This window comes from Mytilus californianus, unplaced genomic scaffold (genome assembly GCF_021869535.1).
Source record: "Mytilus californianus isolate M0D057914Y unplaced genomic scaffold, xbMytCali1.0.p SCAF_3, whole genome shotgun sequence".
In the NCBI taxonomy this organism is placed as follows: Eukaryota; Metazoa; Mollusca; class Bivalvia; order Mytilida; family Mytilidae; genus Mytilus; species Mytilus californianus.
Window position 1 is genome coordinate 87,342,524 of NW_026262679.1, and position 19,620 is coordinate 87,362,143.

At 31.3% G+C, this 19,620-nt stretch overlaps 1 protein-coding gene across 1 annotated transcript in view; it reads right to left on the bottom strand.

Annotated features, from left to right (window-relative positions):
• Positions 1–18,873, bottom strand: part of LOC127735310 (G-protein coupled receptor 83-like) — a 101,811-nt gene extending 82,938 nt beyond the window's left edge. The window contains exon 1 of the mRNA XM_052245448.1: positions 18,669–18,873. The gene's annotated coding sequence lies outside the window, so the exon portion shown is untranslated. The remainder of the gene's footprint in view (positions 1–18,668) is intronic.
• Positions 18,874–19,620: the final 747 nt, after the last annotated feature.

Genomic DNA, 19,620 nt, shown 5'->3' on the forward strand with positions numbered 1-19,620 from the left:
CTTTTGAAGGATACCAAAGCGACATTCAAACTCATAAGTCGAAAATAAACTGACAACGCCATGGCTAAAAAAGAAAAAGACAAACAACAGTGCATACAACAACATAAAAACCAAAGACTGAGCAACACAAACCCCAAAGACTCATCAGATCAGTACAAAGCAGAAAAAACGCCTAACAAAAACACAGACCGGACGTGGTAGGGTATTTATACATCCCTTACAACAAAAAAGACACTAAGTACAGATCTGAGAGTACTCGGAGTTACTGACAGCTAGTTCAAAGCCAATAACAACTAATAAAAGAAATCATGTATCTAAGACTAATAATGCAATCAGTACACATCCAACATCCAATGGATTTAGTGTAAAAACGTCATTAACAGTCACAGTACAGCCAAACTTGCAAACCAAATATTTGTATCTATGGAAGAATTTAGTGAAGGTTTTAAGTAATTTGTGGTAACGAAATCCCTGACTTAATAATTTACCAATAATACATAGATTACGCTCATTAAAATCCAAAACGTCACTACAGACACGGGCATAGCGAACTAGTCGGGATATATAAACACCGTAAGACGGTGCCAAAGGAACACCACCGTCCGAAAATTAACAATAGGAACAGAAAAATCATCCCTTTTGTCGTTAATTTTTGTATAGAGTTTCTGGTGTAAATATATTTAGAGAATTCTTAATTATTTAACGAAAAGATATCATCAAGATAACGGTAAGTGTTGTTGAGTTTATCAATTAAATGAAATTTAGACGGGTCTTCACTGAGTTTGGCCATTAACTGTGATTCATAACAGTACAGGAACAAGTCTGCTATTAAAAGGGCACAATTGGTGCCCATAGGAATACCTACAATCTGTCGATAAACTGTATTGCCGAAACGTACATAAATATTGCCAAGGAGAAAATGAATGGCTGTAATCATCTCATCACAACTCCAGTAAGTATATCTAGAACATATACCTTTTTCATTTGAGAAAAAAGCTTTATATGAGTTATAGCAAATAAATTTGCATTAAGAATTATCAAACGACCATTTAATTGAATTGGAAAATTTTTTTTTGATAATATTGTGTAGAAGTGTAGTATAAAGAGTCGAAAAGTCAAAACTGTCAACCGAATCAAAAGGATCACCAAAAGTACGTAATTCATCTAAAACATCCAAAGATTTTTTTACACTCCAAAAATGGTTTATTCCACTTTTTTCTTATGTTTTATTAGAAAAATAAATGATAAGTTCTTTGATAGTAGTTAAGGAACTGGTACATTTCCAATATCATTATACTTCCATGATAGTTCTCACAAGTCTGACATTAACTTTTATTATGCGGGAAAGGTAAGGGGTGATAGATCGTAGAGCAGTATTTCATGTCATTATTGTCTCATATCATTGAAATTCTCTCATTTCCTTTGCTCTCGTAAATTGATGTGTCATAATTGATATACATGTAGATGCTTGTCGTATGTGTCGTTTTAAATTCAATTTTTGAAATTATTTTGAAATAAATATTTTTATTGATGGCAATATACTTCTTTATCAATTGCAACCTTTTATACTATAACATTAGAGGAATCTAATATAAATTGGAAGGGATTGCTTGAAATTAAATAAATATTCCATTGTCCTGTCAAAAAGTCATTGATTAATGAGATATATCTCAGTAAGATTGACAGTATCATGGAATATACAATTGCTTAACAACATAAAAACAGAGGTCATTGATTGCTGGAACATAGGCTAATTGTTCTTTTTCAATGATGTAGCATCAAATTAGATAATAAAATTGCGTGTGTTTTAATTCTCTTACATGCCTTGGTCGCTGCGAAAAATAAATACAAGAATTTATAAATTAAAAAAAAGACTAGATTACTTATTTGGTATTCAAATCAAGGTAATCTGTCCCGGCTGTTTTCATTTGTTTACAACCTGGTCATATATGCGTTAAAACAAAACTTCGAAATACTAAGGATTTTGTACCCCAGGAATAGATTACCTTGGTTGATTCTGGAATTTTGGGTCTCAAATGCTCTCCATCTTTGTACATAATTTAGCCTTTTTGACTTTTCTTATTCGAGCGTCACTGTAAGTCTTTTGTAGACGAAACGAGAGTGTGGCGTACAAAATTGTTCCCTGGTATCTTTGATAAGTTTTTCTTATAAAGCGATACTTCAAAGATTTTAAAACCGGTGTTATTATTTTCATGAACTGCCACTTATGTCCTAAATTCTTCCCGAAATGCCGACAATCAACATTGTCCTGTCGAGGACCTTTTTCGTAGTATCTGTAGTCATTAATATTTGGTTTTAAGGTGTATAATAGTAAGTTGATAAGTTCAACACTCTATGTTACGTCTTATTTCATTTGGGAGTGAAATGTTAACAAAACGTTTGCACATGTATGTAAAAACTGGTCCATGACGTCACGATTATCAATTCCTCCACAGACGAAATTGTTCTTTAAGTGTTGATGGAAATTTTTTATCTGGACATAATTTTCAGTGCATTTTATTAGAATTATTGGTAATGTTATTTCATTGACGTAAACACATAACATTTCACAAACAAACTTAACACAAAGTCCTCAGGCCGAGTTTTTATATCAATTACATCCTTCAAAAAGAGGCGTCATATATAATGGGTACATTAAAGATTCATAAGTCGAAGTGAGAGAGCTACTGAAATGGATTCATACAATCCCCCACTCAAATATTGCCGGGTGTATTTTAGAGATTCTAAAAATATTACAATGACAATATTGAGGAATAATTTCAAATCAGTCTTTATCATGATATTATTTCAAAATAAATCAAGGCATTAGATTCACAAATAACATTTAACTAATTGTGGTCTGTCATTTCCTCTTATTTATCCTCTTTCAATTTCGAATGACATTTCACTTTTCCAGACTCATTTTCAATATTGGAGTTAATGGCGTGCAATGTTTTCCCAAAGGCAAATACTTGTTTTAAGTCCAAGTAAAACTGACAACGCCATGGAATAAACGAAAGACGACGCAAAGAAATAACCTTTATAATTACTATACAGTTACAGTTCGCGTTTCCTACTGATGACCTTGGTCACTGCATTTCCTTTTTCACTGAGAAAATTTCATAAAAATGACTCTTTTTCGTTTATGCCTCTCTCTGATGGTCATAATTGTGATCGTTCAACAATTGAGCAGTAGAGAAATTTATGGTTTACCAACACATTTTGCTGTCATGCGCGGTTTCATGCAACCACCAATGTTAAAATATATCCGATAATTGATATGTGATTTAACAGTTAAAATGTGAAGCAAATTTATATCCTTGCTGTGAATTGTAACTGGTTCAGCACTGAAGACCTACGATAAGCTAATTTCAATCGATGTAAGCCTAAACGGAATATATGCATGGTTTATATCAATTTCCAAATTTTGTGATCTTTTGATCCTTTATGTTCTTACAAACAAATATAAGTATAAAGCTGGAAAAGAAGGTATGATAAAGGCTTCTGTCTTGAACTCGAAAATCAAAACGTATTATAAATCTATCAAATACCATCTCTCAGATGTTCATAAAATAATAATCTGTCACTTATCTGCGTTTATAGTTTTGAATTTTATCTTACTTATTTATATAAGAGCTTCAAAAACATATGTATTAAATAACGCCGAACCATATATCGTTATTGCTTGTTTGTTCTGTTGTTTTTTTTTAGGGATTAGGCTTTTTTTTTTTTTTTTGTGTTTTTATTTCTCTGTCAGAACAACCTAAAAATGGTCTATTAAATCTATATTCCCTGTTTAGTAATATCCAATATTTAAATGATGCACAAAATTTACTAATAATTTTGAATGACGTCATTGAAAAGTACAGATGTTTTAGTTAAATGAAAGTTATACTATATTTCAATCTCATTGTTCGTGTTTTCATTAGTATTCAGAACATTTTTAATGTTTTTCGATTGAAATTCCATGCAAACATTTTTTTAAGATTTAATTGAAAGACTTTTAATCTATCGTGAAATTGTTTTCCGGACTTGAAAAAAGTGTTTGCTGTGGGGAAAACATTGCAGCCAATAACTTCAATATTGAAAATGAGTCTGGAAAAGTGACGTGTCATTCGAAATTGCATGAGGATAAATAAGGGGAAATGATTGACCACAATATGTAAAATGTCATTTGCGAAATCTAATTCCTTGATTCATATTTTTTAAATAATATTATGAAAAGACTGATTTGAAATTATTCAACAATATTTCCATTGTATAATTTTTAACATCGAAAAAACTACATCCGACAATATAATAGTGAGGCCTATGGACTGTATGATTTCATATCAGCAGGTTCAATACGTTCATCTTGATTTCAGTATCTCGAGCATGTTTGATGCGGTGTAATTTAGTACTGTTTTGCTTGTATCTGTGTTCTGAAATACGTGTTTTTCGGAACTGATCTTCACAGTCATTCTACCACGAAATTTTTGTTATGCAACTAATTGAAATTAAAATGGGTAGGGTTGAAATCTATATAAAAAAACCTAAACAACACTTAATTTTGAATGTGTCTTGTCAATTGTTGTGTGGTGTTATATTTTAAAGGTGATTCGGTCATTTTGGTATAGTGTATTGGTTGGTGACAGATATTTGATAATTTCCGTTTCCATTCACAACATTCTCTAGACTATCAGCGATAAACATGAGTTTGGGTTGAGCGCTCACAAACAGGTCTAACGCCACAACATTTATATAAAGAGTTGTTGTTATGTGTACATAACATTTCAGGGTTTACCTGACTATGACCTCATGTTCATATTTCATGGATATTCACGATATTTTGTGTGATTTCGAAATCAGAGACTTTCGACAATAGTTAAAGTCAATAAAGTGTTTGCATTCATTTTTAATTTTCGACGTATGACCACAAAAAAATGAAAACAGCTTAACTCATTGAAATACCGACTTCTACAAAAACTAGAAACGAATAATGAAGCGACGAAGCTTCCGTAATTTGACTCCGTATCAACTTTTCATTTATCATTTGAAGCAGAAACAAACCAAGCTAACTGCAAAATTAACTATTATTTATTACATTGATACTAAAGGGCAATTGTTGTGCTGAGAAGCCGATAAGAGACCCTATTAACATAACTTTATATTCCCAGTTGATTTCAAAGCAGACATTTAACATTGATTGTAGACAAAATTGACTTAAACGTTGAAATCCATTTATATTTCTATTATCTAGTGTAGAAAAGTCAGATGATTTCAAATTATACACATTGGGCGCATCATAGTATGATGTAACAAATATGCCCAACAGTCTTTCAAATATTTATTCTTTTATTATGTAAATAAAGGTGTACAAAAATGCCATAGGGAGTGAACGATAATTTTCAAATGACTGTTTACATCACAGTTCATTGTTTAGTGCTTTTTCAATCCGCGTAAAAGCAAAGCTAATTTCTTGGAAAAAGACAAATAACGATTTGTTACAGTAGTTAAAAGAGAGGCGAAAGATACCAAAGGGACATTCAAACTCATAAGTCGAAAATAAAGTGACAACGCCATGGAATTTACTAGTAACAATTTTATTTAAGATGCTTCATGTTTCATGTTTGATCAACATTACTTTTGGAACCAACTGTGCTCCTCTCGCTGACTTGGTCCTTTATTCATATGAGGCAGACTTCAGTCAGGATCAACTCCAAAATGATAAAAGAAGCTAGTGTTTTCCATTAAATTGGCTCTCTACTATATAGATTATGTTATCTCACTTTATAATTCAAAGTTTAGTGACTTTGTTGATCACATTTATCCAATGTTTTATAGACTTCCCAGTTCGGTTTTTTGTTAATACTTTTTTTTACATGAATTAAAGGATATCATAGATGCAGTTAAGTCTGTTTTATATCTTGACTTACATTTAGAAAATTGACCATGAGAGAACTTTACGACCAAAAACAAAATCAGTTTTCCCATTAACTTTTGTATTTATGTACAGCAACATTTTAGCAGCACCTGTATATGGATACTATACATCTCAGTTGATAGGATATAGTAAGGCTTGCATTTCCTTTTATTATTACTTACAAGTACGCATCCTTTCGAAAGTTTTACGAACACCATCGTAATTTGGTTGACCCTTCATAGAATATCTGTATTGCAGATGACAACTATTTCTCATGGAACTTAAAAATAAAGGATACCACCGATGCAATTAATAGATATAAGAAGATGTGGTATGAGTGCCAATGAGACAACTCTCCATCCAAGTAAAAATTTATAAAAGTAAACCATTAAAGGTCACAGTACGGTCTTCAACACGGAGCCTTGGCTCACACCGAACAGTAAGCTATAAAGGGCCCCAAAAAATTACTAGTGTAAAACCATTCAAACGGGAAAACCAACGGTCTAATCTATATAAAAAACGAAAACGAGAAACACTTATGAACCACATCAACAAACGACAACTACTGAACATCAGATTCCTGACTTAGGACAGGTGCAAACAAACGCAGCGGGTTTAAACGTTTTAATGGTACCAAACCTTCACCCTTTTTTAAGTCTACTTCATATCTTGTCTTACATCTAGAAATTAGGGTCGGTTGAGAACTAAACTTTACGACAGGAGAGATGAATTCTGTTTTCAATTGTAAATTTCTCATGTCTGTGTTGCAACATTCAAACAGCACCTGCATAATAAAGTATACATCTCCATGTTGAAAAACTATTACAAAGCTTTCATTTCCCAGCATGAAGCATAGATAAAAGGAAGCTATTGAACCGTTTTTGTAAGGGTTGCTCGTGTTGCTCTGTTTTTAGTTTTTTGATAATCGTATTGAAGACTACTGTTTGTCTTTTTGTCGTTTTTTGTTTACTTGGTATTGTTTTTTTTATTCGATTTATGATTTTTTATTTTCGACTTATTAATTTTTATTGCCCCCCTCGTATCATCTGTCTCTTTTTCTAGTCAGTTCAGACCAAATAATAACATAAATACAGAAAACGGAGAAGACTTGCTGTTTCACAAGATATATAGGCGAGTGACATTTTTCAAAAAGACGCTTAAAGTTAACGACTTTGATACACCAACTTAACATACGGCTATATTGTATATCATTTGAAAGCTTATTATCTGTACTTTCTGTTTTGTCCGGTCGGCAAAAATTCGTACGGTGCAATTTTTGTTAAACCAAGGTCAAAGGTCAAGAATGAACTTTCCTAAATTAAACAAAATGCCCATTGCTGGGTTTTATATGATATTCATTTTTCAAAAAATCATACGAACATAAAAGAACAGAATACCTTAATTCGAAATCAAATGCATATTAAAATGTTAAAAAAATCATTCAAAAATGACAAATTTGCGTTAAAAGCTAAAAGCTTTTTGATAAAAGCTTTCAATGATTCATTATGTCAAAAATAAAATACATTTATCGTTTATAGGTGAAGGGATTTTTTTTCGTCATTTAAAACTGCAATTGACATTATAATGGTCATGAATCAGCCTTCTAATGAAGCTTTTGCAGTTGCCCTAAATACCACCATCTGCAAATAGGGATCATCTTGCTTTCATTGATAGATAAATTATCGATAGTTGTCAATATCAGAAGAAAACAATTTAGCATATTTGAAAAAGGGGTTATAAAATTGCTTAAGGTTCCACTAAAGTCAAAATATAGGACACTTCATAAACATCTAAATTTTGCCTGTATTTTTCAACCTATAATGAGTAAAGTCCTAAACTATGAGAACATATGTTCATTTAAACATACTTAATTAACATATACACACTATGTAAATTGTAAATAAACTTGAAATTGTTATGCTGATTTTTCAGAAAATGTATTGATTTTCGAGTTTCAGTTAATTTCATGTATCTAGGTGAACAAATATCGACGGTACAATACAGAAATTGGACAAATATGCCATTAAAACTTATGTATGTGACAAATCAACATGAGCTTGCCCTGCATTAGATATAACAGTATTCGTCCGTACCAATTTTAAGCAAATTAAGTCGTCTCGCAGGCCTTCAGATTTTTTTGAAAATTTAGTGTTCACCCCATGAACCGGTTTGGCCACAGCATAACAATTTCAAGTTTATTTACAATTTACACAGTGTGTATATGTTAAGTATGTTTAAATGAACATATGTTCTCATAGTTTAGGACTTTACTCATTATAGGTTGAAAAATACAGGCAAAGTTTAGATGTTTATGAAGTGTCCTATATTTTGACTTTAGTGGAACCTTAAGGAATATACATCAAAAAAATTTTTTTTTTAAGGTCGTAAGTGGAAGACATGTGAAGAAGTTTATTCTCGTTCAATATTCGAATGAATACTGTTTGCACCACGCGCTGAACAATTGCATATCTGGCTATCTTTTGTTATGTTACCACATTATTACATGATATAATAGTTGATTTATTAAGTATGAATGCAAATTGATATCGTTGAAAATTGATTACCTTTCCTGAGCAATTTCAGTCACCACCAATATAAGGTAAGTTTGTACAATTCGGTGTAGTGCTTTGAAAACTGTTGTTTGTTTGTCCTACTTTTATCGCGTTAGTCATGGTGTCATATGTGTGTTTTATCGGAAATGTAGGAATCCTCTTGTGCCAACGCTTATTTTGTTTTGTTCTTTTACTTCATATGTCCATGAAATAGCCTTAAAAACTTTGTAATGGGCAATACTTCTCCTACGTATACATCGCTTGGTAAATTTTTAAGTTTTGAAAGGCACATACGAAGATTGTAAATGAAGGGAAAAGTAAAATCACAAAAATACTGAACTCCGAGGAAAATTCAAAAGGAAAGTCCCTCATCAATTGGAAAAATCAAAAGCTCAAACACATCAAACGAATGGATAACAACTGATATATTCCTGACTTGGTACAGGCATTTATCTATGATAAACACATTCAAATAGAGTAAAATAGCAAGCAATTCAAATTTACCATTACAGTCCTACATCTAAGTTCTCTCATTTTAACGCTTGTTTTTCTCACATTTATAAGCACAACATATGGTAAGTTTTTTTTTATGTCAACTAATATCAGACACTTATTGCAGTTATGAGAACTTCGCAACATTAGAAAACTAAACATACAGATTATAGCATGCAAAGCATTGGCATGTACAAAAAAAAAACGATGTTACTTATTCATGTTACTGTTTGGATAAAGTTTAGGGGTTTCTTTATAATTTCGTTTTGGAAAAGACATTACTTCAAACCAACTAGTTTTGGCAATTAATTTATTTACACGACGTTTGTAACTAGAAAAACAAAACGCGAATAGAATTAACCTCGTTCTTTTCTAGTATAAAAATAAAGTGTGAAAATCGCCAAAACATTCTTGCCAGGTCGACAATAGAGGGCTTAACGCAGAAATATGACAATATGAAAGTGCTTAATATGTTTTGTCAGAGGTTGCCTACTTTTACAGAATGTTCTTGCTAATGATTGGTTGAATTGTTGGTGTGACACCTACACAGTAGTTACATTCTTTATAGTTTTTTATTCTATATGTAATAGTTTAACTATTTAGGAAATCTATTTATAACTATAATTATTGCAAATTGCTAGAATATTCTGATCAAAACATATAGACTGTAAGTTAATGTTAATAAACTCCTCATAGATACTAGGCTTAAAATGATGTACGCCAGACGCGCGTTTTGTCTACAAAAGACTCATCAGCAACGTTCGAATCAAAAAAGTTAAAAAGGCCTAATAAAGCACGAAGTTGAAGAGCATTGAGGACCCAAAATTACAAAGGGTTATCTATTTCTGGGGTAGAAAATCCATAGTATTTCAAAAAAAATGAAATGTGTTGTAAACAGTGAGTTAATTTATAATTATGACCATATCAGTGATAATTCATGTCAACACAGAAGTGCTGATTACTGGGCTGGTGATACCATTGATGAGGAAACTCCTTTCAGCAGTGGCATTGACCCAGTGATTGTAAATAAACTCATCATATATAGATATCGGGCTTAAATATTGCACGCCCGACGCGCGTTTTGTCTACAAAAGACACATCAGTGTCGCTCGAATAAAAAAAGTAAAAAAATAGCCAAATAAAGTACAAAATTGATGAGCATGGATGACTTAAAATTCCGAAAGGCTTTGTCAAATACGAAATACAACTGCATGTTACTACAACATGTCAATTTTTTACAATAAAATTAAGTAGTTTGATAGGGTTTCTTTCTTCAGACAAGCACAAAGAACATTTTAAGTGTCTAGAACATAATAGTATTCACTTTTTTCGTCAATGCACGATGCAGTTGAAGCAACCAAGAAATATAATTTTCTAATGAGTATAAAATATTTGAAACTCAACTTTTCATTAATTTACTTACTAAGTAGGTAATTATCTATTTATGTATGTTAGCTTAATATTTATATATAAAGTCCTTTATTTCTTTTAATAATAATCATGAAATTACAAACAAAATAACAAGAAAAGACAGACGAATTTTTAACAGGCTTGCAATTAACTACATATTGAAATATCAAAGTTTAGCTCTCTAAATTTCCCTTAAAAGCATGCTTCCGCGTGTTTTATTTCCTTAAAACCTTTTTGCATTTTTTAAATGTGTTTCTTCAACCTAAAACTGACTACTTAAAAAATATTTTTAACGTAGAACAGCTAAAAAGCTATCTTTTTTTCAGATGGTTGTATTTTCGGCAACTGTATGCGTTGTTATGAAATTCTGTGTAATTAGCAAGAAGCGTGATTGCAGTAATTTGGTGATGTCAAAAACTACCTTAGCACTAAATGAAATATGTTATTTGGTTTTATGGTGATTAACAATTGAATCACAGACAAATATTTTTGTTTTCACTTATTTTTATCATTTTTTTTGGAATTTCTGAAAAAAGGCGCAATTTATTAAAAATACGCCATTAATATTTTAAAGTCCTTTGACAATTGACTAATAGTCTCTGTTCTAAAAGTTTTCATATTTCCATACAGAACTTTATTATTTAGAAGACAGAATATCTAAAAATGTTGACGTCTTCTAAAATCAGAAATTGTCCGTCCTGGACCTTTCAACGTAATTTGACAGAAATTGCACCGTACGAATATTTGACGACCGGGCAAAAAAGATAGTACAGATAATATGCTTTCGAATGATATATGATTTAGCCGTATGTTAGGTGGGTGCATTAAATTGTATGGTTAATGTCACTCGACTAATATAGGAGATATTTAACAATATCCTTGATAACAATGCAAGTTTAAGCCACGTGAGCTATAGTACAGGTTCATGAAAACTAGTGTAATTTACTGTCTCTTTTGGATTTTGTCCTATCTAAGTCATAATTTACTTGCACTGGGGAATTTTACTTAAGCTTCCTATTATAGAACATTTTGCTATTCAAATGCTTTGAAGTTTTTGCTAAGCTATGATATTAAAAGGGTCACTATCCCCATTCAATGGATACTGCAAATCTCTGTATATACAACTTTCATGTAAATTATTCCAGCTATGCTATTTACGTAACCATCTAATACAACATTATCCCAGTGTATTTCCCTAACTGCCATCAATGCTTACTTTGAAACCACAGTTTTCCGTTTATCAATCAGTAGAAATAACTCACTAATGACATTTTTTTTTGACAGTGATGAATCGAACTGTTAAAACAACGAAGACATTACTTCCAATTTAAATAACACGCAAACATACATATGACAGCATAGTTATTTGTATCCTTCAATGAGCAGTTACAATGTATCTAGTGCAGATTTCCAATACTTTTTTATGATATCTGTAGCTTCTACTCATTATGCATATTTTGCTAATTGAGAAAAGATCTTTAACTTAAGCAGATACTTTTTTTGCGTTCGTTCTGACGCCTGATGTGACGAAATACGATTTCAACGGAGCTGACTTTGAACGAGATACATACAAGTCTTTGTGAGTATTTATCCAGAAAACGTAAAGAAAGGCATTCTTCGACAACATTAAAATGCATTGGAAGCAAAACTAAGCACGTTATTTTAAATCAAAATTAATTTATTTTGGTGACGGATTTTCCTTGATGCCTTCTTTAAAAAAAACAGTTCGATATTAGATACATGTAGTTTAAACTGGGCTAAATTGTTTCATTTAATTTTTCCTCATTAGCAGATATAGTTAATAATTCAAAGCCAGTGACTGTGCGCCAGTTCTGAAAATTGCTTACACGGTACAACTCAATGTTTTAAAGTTCCAGGTCAAATATAAAAATTTTTTTTTTAAAATAAAAGCTTAGTAATATATAACGAAAACTATGGACGGGCAATCACCCAATCCGTGAAAAGGGATGACTAAGTTTATGACTATGAAGTATCAACAATAGTCAAAAACAACTAATGCATGACTAAGATTATGTCTTTGAAGTATCAACAATAGTCAACAACAACTACTGCATGACTAAGATTATGACTATGAACATGCACATGAACATGAACAAGTCATATTTATAGAGCTAGTGTTTCCTACCATTTCTTTGTGTAAGAGAGTTGCTGGTAACATGGCGCTATAGACTCGAAGGTTCTTATTTTTTAAATTGGGGATTTATGTTTAAACTTTTACGGTCCATAAATCAACTATAATTACTAAATTCCTTTCCAATGACCTCATCAGTTTTAAGCTTCTTTTGGGTGCTATTTATAACTTTTAAAGTTTTCTGCGCAAAAATCTGTATACTACATTCCCTCTTTTATCTAGATCATTTATGGTACGAGTATACCATGTTTATAAACGTATAAAATTCAATTATATACTTGGCACATGAGAAAAATGCCCTTAGCTTTATCTTTTGACTACAGGTTGAAGAGACATATGTGTTTATAAACCTTTCTCTGAAATAGAACATTATTGAAAATTTAAATTGATTTATCTTTTGCGATTCAGAAAACTTATCATATTCTGAATTTAAAGAGGCTTTTTAGTTTTCTTCTGAAATTGGCCACTTGCTTCTGCAGACATTTTATGTTATTGGAAAGAAAATGGTTGTTTTATAAAATGGTCGCTGAATGTTCCAAATTGAAGACCAAAGTAAAACTATTGCTATTTGATAGTTAAATGCTATGATAGAAACCTACTGAAAGACAAATGGCGAAAGAAATGTAATAAACCTTAATTGGACAGCCAGCAGACTAGATAAGTTCTATAATGCAAGCTAATTGCTTACGATATGTTGATGATGTAGCGATTTAAATTTGAAACTACGCAAATAAAAGACTCTTCTGCCGACATGATGGTTATCATACATTAATAGAAGCAAGCCAAACATGGAAAAACTAACTGATAATCAATATTTCACTTTTGGGGATTCACAGATATTTATTAAGTTTGCCTTTCTTCTCTTTTCAGAGGTGATATTTGAAAAGATACAAAATATCGTTAACAACCATTTGATACAATGATATGGCAACTGTCCATACTTTGGGGTCAATTGAGATGAAGAACGGATGGCTGAACTGTGGGTGAACACATTTTATGACCTTGTATTATTAGTTCCGGTGTAGCCCTCAGCAATGAGTTCCTGTGTTGTATGTCCGCTTAAAATAAAATTAATAATCAGGTTATCCGCCTCTCCAAATTGCTCAATTTTTTTTTTATTTTTTTTTTGGATTTTCGCTGCTGAAAGACCAAATATACAGCATGCATATGAAATAAAGCTGGGACTAATACAAGAAAAGTCCTCTGTAAAACCTAGTCTTTTTCAATATTTGTTATGGCCTTCTCAATGTCATTCCGAAAAGGACCATCCTTTCATAATTATCCTTTCCCTCGTATTGCATTGAATTGAGAATGGAAACGGGGAATGTGTCAAAGAGACAAAAACCCGACCAAAGAGCAGAACACAGCCCAAGGTCACCAATGGGTTTTCAACACAGCGAGAAAATCCCCCACCCGGAGGCGGAGCTTCAGCTTGTATACATTATACTTAAATGTTATTGGATGTTAAGTATAATGTAGAGTATAATGTATACAAGCTGAAACCCCGCCTATCTATTGATTGCAGATGTCAATTTTAATTACAATGCTTGAGCAAATATTTATACAAACAAAGCAAGCAAGCCAATCAAACCTTTAAACTACAAGCATTAGGAAAACAGCTCTAAAAGAAGTTCGAAACTAAGCAAAATGACAATGATCAACATAAATTAACAAAGGTCTACTAGCAGTTACTGACATGCCGGCTCCAGACCTCAATTAAACTGATTGAAAGATTATGAAAATCAAGCACAATCCCTACCGTTAGGGGTTTAGTATCATACCATCATAAAATATACGAGAAAAACATAACCCGTATTATGTCAACATCTAGTTTTAGAATAAATGTGTTTATTTCCGATGCAAAGACACTATGAGTGAATCAATATTAATTCCAAAAAATGCCATCTTAAATGACCTGACAACAATTGTAACTTTATCCCTTCTGAATAAGTCGGTTTAAAGGTTTGGTTAGCTTTTGAGGTGAATGACGACATTTTTGTGCTTTGTATAGAATATTACCATAAAAGATGGGATGTGAAATACCTGAACGTATAATATGTCTGCACGTTGATTTATATTTACGAATGATGCCCTTGTACTGATGATAAAATTTAGTAAATGTTTTTGTGATATCGAAAACCCTGGTGTAATAATTTTTCAGTAATACACAGATTCCTTTCGTTAAAATCAAATACGTTGTTACATACACGAGCGAATCGAACAAGCTGAGATATATAAACACCATAAGATGGTGACAAGGGAACGTCACTGTCTAAAAATGGATAATTAACAATAGGAAATGAAAAATCATCTCTTTTTTATTATAAATATTGGTATTAGGCTTCCCGTTAAAGATATAGATATCAAGATCCAGGAAAGAGCAGTGTTCATTGTTAGTAATAACTTTATTTAAAGTCAGTTCAGGAGGATAAATCTCTTTAGTGTACATACTGAAGTCGTCATTATTGAGAGCCAATATATCATCTAAATATCTAAAAGTGTTATTAAACTTTTGTATCAGATGTTGTTTCGATGGATCTTTGCTGATTTACGTCACAAATTGTAACTCGTAACAATACAGAAACAGGTCCGCAATAAGTGGTGCATAGTTATTCCCCATTGGAATTCCGATGACTTGACGATATCCGGAATCTCCATAGCGAACAAAAATGTTATCTAGTAAAAATTCAAGTGCAGTTATCGTATCAAAGCAGGTCCAATTGACATAGTTATTTTGTTTGTTGTTACTAAAAAATGACCTAAAAGAGTTTGAACATATACATTCGCATTCTGCCTTTTTAATCAGTTGTGTGATTTTTTTCTTAATGAGATTATGAGGCAAAGTGGTACATTGTATATAGGGTAGAAAAATCAAAACTTTGAACAGATTAGAAATCACCAATATAAGCATGCAATTTATCAAATGCATTGCATGTTCTCAGATTTTTGTTTCTTTGCGCATGCATTTTCGATGAAACGTCAGCATGATAAACATGGTGCGTTAGGTATTTAGCAACTAGAGAATATGACATAATCGCCTTGAAAAATATTTCATAATCCAGAGACGTATACAGTACTATAAATGACTCTGCATTTTCATACCATGTTCTTTGATTTACACTGTTTAACAAATGCACATGTCTGTATTTTGCACAACATTCTTAGATTCTAATATTCGATGTTTGTTCAGTAATTAGTATGTAATGTTATATGCCGGTTTTTTTTTCGAAAACATTAATTTCAACTATTTCAAAACATATTGAAGTTAAAACAAATGGCCACCTGACAGGATTGCATATTTTAGTGAAATTTATTTATTTAGGTAGATTTTCAGACTTTCAAATACTTAGCCAAAAACTAAGTTTACTTATCAATAAAATATGGGGAAAATATAACAAATTTGAACTTTTTTCAGATGATATTTCTTGATCTTGAAGAAACTTCTGTCCATGTTTCATAGCCTTCAATGAAGGTTTAACAAACTCATTAGTGCCTAAAAATAATCCTCGACTCCATTCAAATGTTAAATGCAAAACATCCATCATCATAATCAGTAAATTACTGAAAATGGAAAAAAAGATTAATTTCAAAATTTTGCTTCAGACATTATCGCTTTATCATTAAAAAAGCTTCTGTTAAAGTTTCATAAAATTCTAAGAGGGTTTGACTAAGTAATTGATATCTAAAAAAAATTGCAAGAAAGACAAGCCCATTTAGCAGTGAAAATACGGGGGATCCTTTCAAGATTTAACTTCTACATTTATGTCTCTTAATCCCCAAAAAGCCTAATGCCAAAGTTTCAACAAGTCCTATGAAGATTTGACACAGTTATTGAGGTCTCAAAATTTTAACCCAGACTGTATCTAAATGTTAACTGATAAAAACTTACCACTTTTATAAGAAAAAAACAGGAAAAATTAACAGAATGTTTTCAAACTTTTGCTCTTGATCTTTTGATAATAAAAAAATAAGCTTCTGTCCTAGTTTCGTATAATTTTATTTAAGATTGATAAAGATATTAATGCCTCAAAAAGTTTAACCTTAAACTGTATCTTAATCTTAATCTAACAACTAAGTTCACTTTATTCATCAGTAAAATTTAGACAAAGCGAAGGGAAAAAATGTGACCTGGATATTGTCTATTGAACATTTAAAGGTTTCTGTCCAAATTTTATATGTGTTGCTTCCGCGACAAAATGCCACAGCCTTGAAAAAAAAACCAATGTATGCCATATTTCGCATTTCAAATCTCGGTGAATATTTATAATACTTTCAAACATACATGTACAACCTACCAATTATTTTAAAACAAATCACGTGATTTTGAAATACTACTATTCTTTTTTTTAATTGGAAATGTTTCCTTTGAACACATACTCCTTTATTCCATCTGCATCGTGTTTGTAGTATAAGAAATAGTATAATTCAATTGAAGTAGTAGACTAAAGTCGTTTACTATCACTTCATTTTTACTTTGATGGATAGTTGAGTCATTGGCAATCATACCACATCTCCTTAATTTTGTATTATAAACCCAATACGACCATCATAACAGGAATAATTAACAAAACATTATGCAACGAACGTTATAACGCTGCTAAATTATACCAATATAAGTTGGGACGTTTTATTAAAGAATTGAATGCTGATTTATATGAAACAAAAGCAAGTGACCATCACATTTTGCATGACGCGCGAACGCGCTTCTTGCAAAAAATGTGTGGTGACTTGCTTTCATTTCGTATAAATTTTCTAAAACACCGCATTCAATTGTTATATTTATAAATTTTCGAAACATAAAAAATATATGTTATTCACATATTGAATCTGAAAGTAAAACTTTTAACACAAAACTTCGACAGAAATTGTTTAGTGAGATGAAAGCAGTAGCATTTCACATGAAATCAATTATTATATAATAATACGTCATAAAGCTGAAATTAGCATACAAAGATGTCGATTTCAAAGAAGATAGCTCGTAAAATATTTATAAAATTTTAATCATTATCATGCATGTATATCATACAAAATGAAAACATATGGAGGATTCAAATGATTCGTATTTCAGCCTATAAAAGATCCATTGTATGGATTGAACATATACTGTAAATATATGCCTATAATGCATTTACGATTGATTAATTCAATGGCGTCATGTGCGCATACCACTACAAATACTAAACAGTGCGAACACTTGTGAATATGCATTATAAATGAAAGGGATTCCCGTAATTACAACACGTGTTTCTGGAATGATCTTAATTCATCAGTAGGTACGCTGAATACCATTTTTTTGGAAAACAACTAATTTAAAACGTTTCAGGTTAATAAATCAAGAGCCTACACAGAAATGCCCATGCCACCTTAAGTAAAATTTACCTGAGGGAGCTACACTACCTTAGTTGTAATACTATTACAAAATGTAGATAAAACATATTTAATGATTTAAAAATTTAAAAATTTATAAGCATAATGCATCAAAGCGCCAGATGTTTCCATCAAGAAGTACTTTTTGCAACGTAATTTTTCAGTGTTTTTGGTTATATTTTTCTGCTGCATTGACTTTTTCATTTTACTTATTTTTGTTTTGACTAAATTTTTATACCTTCCATACCAAAAGTCTTCTTTACAAGAATAAATCAAGAAATTAAAACTAGCTAATAGAGTAAGCAGAAAGAATTAAAAAAAAAATCAGTTGACACCGTTGAGGTTAAGAAATACTATATTTTAATCGCAATATATTTCAATAATTTATAACTATTTATTATCATTATAATCTGTTTTAAATCACTATCATACTATGCATACTGTGCTTCTATCTTTCAAATGTTTCAAAATCCGTAGTTGAAACTGCAAAGGAGTAAAAAGTCAGAAATAAACATGTGCTTTATAACTATATTTTCCATAATTATTTGACAAACTTCTTTAATTTCTAATTTGTAACTTTGAATTTATCTTTTGACTCCAAAATTATTTATTTTTTTACGATTCCGCAAGAACAAAAGCAAACTATACAACGATTTTTTTTAGCAATAAACACTTTTATTTGTTTGTATATTTTCTATTCTATATCTATATTTCTTTTTGATATTTCAAGTTTCTACAACAATGTAGTGATAAAAGATAAGTTAATAAATGTAATATAAATTATCAGTCTCACCTTGATCAACTTTTTCGTCTATTGTTTTCCAATTTAATCCTTTTTAACAATGTCTTATTTTTTCGGTACCTTAATCACTTTCCGTCTTATCTCATTCTGGTACCTTAAATCAATACGACAATCTCATCTTTTTTCCATCGCACACAATTATATGTTCCAACCCTCTCGAGATCGTTGTGTTGAGGAAGTGTTGCGTGCGCGGCAAATTAACGAAAGATAATTTGAAATTAATCAGTAATAAACACAACAATAGATACCTGTTAAATCAGATGAAACAACTTCAAGATGATCACAGAATAGGCTTGTTAGTCGTAAAATATAGGTTTTACCCTCAAGTTACTATAGCTATCTGCTTATTAAACCATAATAATTGACAAATTATTGAATATATGATATTGTTACTATAGTTTTTCATTTTCGTTGTTTTTTATGCATTTGATTCGTCATTGTTGCATATTTAATGGTTCACTGACGCAGAACAATGCAATGTCATCATCATTGTTATTTCTACTATTGTTAAAGCGGAACCGTTTCCGACTGGAACATACATAAATTGATTATAGAATGGCAATGTATTGCAATTTGTTACACCCACGAACGACGACTAATCTTTATGTAATGTTTTGATATTTATGTATACTTTTTTTGCAGATTTGTTACAATTTCGAATGAAGACAAATTGTATTAAAAGTTCTGTGGTTTTTTTTTTTTGTCTTCTTTTTATCGGTTAGGGCTGTTTCTGATCAATGTGTTAGTTCTACTTAGCAATATAATGGATAGACATTGTCGCAATATTTGACTCATGTTTCTTGGATGGATTTGCTATTAATTCTATGTCTTTTTATGTCATATAGCTCTTCATCTGTTTCGGTTCTTATACATCCTTGGCACTCAAATATTCGGCTTTGAGCGTTCCTGATGAAGGTAAATCCAGAAAAGCGTTTCTTACGCA